Below are 2,409 nucleotides of genomic sequence, written 5' to 3' on the forward strand. Positions count from 1 at the left end.
TGAGTGATGCACAATGCAATTGCTCACCACCCGCGCTGACCGATAACCAGGTAGCGATCGGTACTTCCTGGATCACGCCTACCATTCATATACTGAGCATGACATCACATGGTATGGAATACCCCATTGGCCAGCTGGGCTGGCTGTCTTGATTATGTTCCCTCCCATCTCGTGTACCTAGCTCAGTCAGTAGGCATGGGAGCTGTCCTTGGACTAGCAGGGTACTTAGCAACAACTGAAAACATCAGTGTGTTATCAATATTATTCTCATACTAAATCCAAAACACAGCACTAGCAAGAAATTTAACCCTCTCCCAGCCGAAACCAGGACAGGTGGGCAAAAGCCTGGGAGGAGACAGCCAGGACAGCTGACCCTGACTGACCAAAGGGGTATTCCATACCATACGACACCATCCTCAGCAATAAAAACTGGGGTTTTGGTCTTTCCAAGGCCGCCGTTGCTCGGAGACTGTCTGGGCATCAATCTGCTGGGGGGATGTTGTGAGTGATGCCTTTTGTGTCGCTTCTTTTTTTTCTCTTTTTATTCCCTTCACTTCTTAAACTGCCTTTATCTTGACCAATGAGTTTTTCATGTGTTTGCTTTTCTGATTCTCTCCCTCATCCTGCTGGGGGGATGGCTGGGTTGAGCGAGTGGCCGGTGGGCGCTTAGTTGCTGGCCAGGTCAGCCCAGCAGAGGAAGGCAATCCCTTCTGCCCCATCTTCCATCTTCTGTCACATTACTACAACCATCTAAAGCCATGTATATTTTCAACCATTCTTTCCCCAAAATTGTTCTGTAAAAAAGTCCTAAATACAGAAGTTGGTATTTCATAATGAACTTCTCTAAAGAGCAGGGATCTAAAGATGTGAGTGTAATTGTGGAATTATGTTCATTTCCATGGCAATAGACTATAGTGTCACAAATACAAGATTGTAATGAACTGCAGGTGCAAAGCAAAAAGGGACTGTGAAGAAGAAATCTCTTATACAATTGCAGATATTTGAAATAACACCAGCAAGAAAGAGAATGTATTTATACAAGAAAAAAAAGGCATGCTGCTGTTTTAGGTTTTCCCTGAACATTTTCTGGAATGTTTTCTAATTTGTTCCAGGGGAAAAAAAAAATCTAACTATTAGAGGTTTTAGATATAAGGAAGCCTGTTGACTCAGGCTATGCTTCAAAGATACAGAAGACTTGATACAGAGGAAGAACATTGCCTAGTACTGACAATATGTCCACCACTGCCCTGATGGAATAGACTATGTTGTGGCATGTCTAAGAGGAGAAAAGTGGGGATGGCTCATCCCAGAACTGTTGCCTCCCTCCTCCTCCAAGCAGTTAATTACTGTCACATCTGGTCCCAATCAAAGGCTAGTAATAAGCTCCATACAATCATATTAGTCTGTTCAGATAGCTGTGCCATGTCTGGTTTTAATGTATGTACTAATACAGAATGTGAGGTCCAGTGAAAGACGCTTCCCCTGAAAGGTGGCCAGGTAGCCAGGGCCACCCAAGTCAGAGGCAAAACTTGTATTAAGCAAAGAGATGTTGTTAAATGCAGGAGGTGATTCCTCGTGTAAAATAGATATTTACCTACCTATTGACGGGAATCCATTTTTAATCTGAGAGGCCTGCTAGTCTGCTTCAGAGCTTCCAAGTGAAAGATTTAACTGGTGTAGGAGCCTTGATAGAGTTATTGGATATAAGAGTTCAGATACTTCACCGGAAGGAAGAGGCATACACAAAAACTGAAACCCTGATGCCCAGCTTGGAACAATAAAACCAGCAAGCCAGCTGAATGTAACTTTAGGTAGACACTTGCACTGCAGGAGAGGGAGACCACCATGGTTCTAGAGACTGGAAGCTATTATACATTCAGAGAATAGGGTTTAACAAGAATAACTCGCAGGAATTTAAAGTAAAGGCAAACAGGCAGAAATGTGGGCTGTTCTTTTATCCTGGAAGAAAAAATAATTCAAAGTAGTTCACTTCAGGCTCTCACTATCTAAAAGACCTGACTACTGCATAAAAAAAATTTCAAAACAATTTTTTTGCACAAGGTATACTCCCTCCGTGCACATCATTTGGTGAACTTGAGACTGCACATGCTATACACCTTAATAATAATAATTATTATATACAATGTTTTTTTCACTAACTAGATTTCAAGGGCAATTTATATGCAATGAATAAAAGGCTGTAACTTCTTCTGAATAGGAACCAAAAGTGGTGTTTCATTACATCACATAAGAAGATGTATATTCCATTTGGTGCCTTTTATGCCTTCCTAACGTGAGTGAAAATTGACATTAGATCATTCCAACTGGTACATTATATGGAGTGAAAATAAGACAATTTGTGAAAAAAGAAAAATATACGGAGTTTTTTGGCACTGAATGGCTTTTTAA

At 41.2% G+C, this 2,409-nt stretch overlaps 1 protein-coding gene across 1 annotated transcript in view; it reads right to left on the reverse strand.

The window, feature by feature from the left end:
* TMEFF1 (transmembrane protein with EGF-like and two follistatin-like domains 1) overlaps positions 1-2,409 on the reverse strand; it is a gene marked incomplete at its 5' end in the record, with an annotated part of 50,499 nt that overhangs the window by 8,227 nt on the left and 39,863 nt on the right. The window lies entirely within an intron of this gene.

The sequence above is a fragment of the Fulmarus glacialis genome, unplaced genomic scaffold (genome assembly GCF_000690835.1).
Source record: "Fulmarus glacialis isolate BGI_N327 unplaced genomic scaffold, ASM69083v1 scaffold1078, whole genome shotgun sequence".
Lineage (NCBI taxonomy): Eukaryota > Metazoa > Chordata > Aves > Procellariiformes > Procellariidae > Fulmarus > Fulmarus glacialis.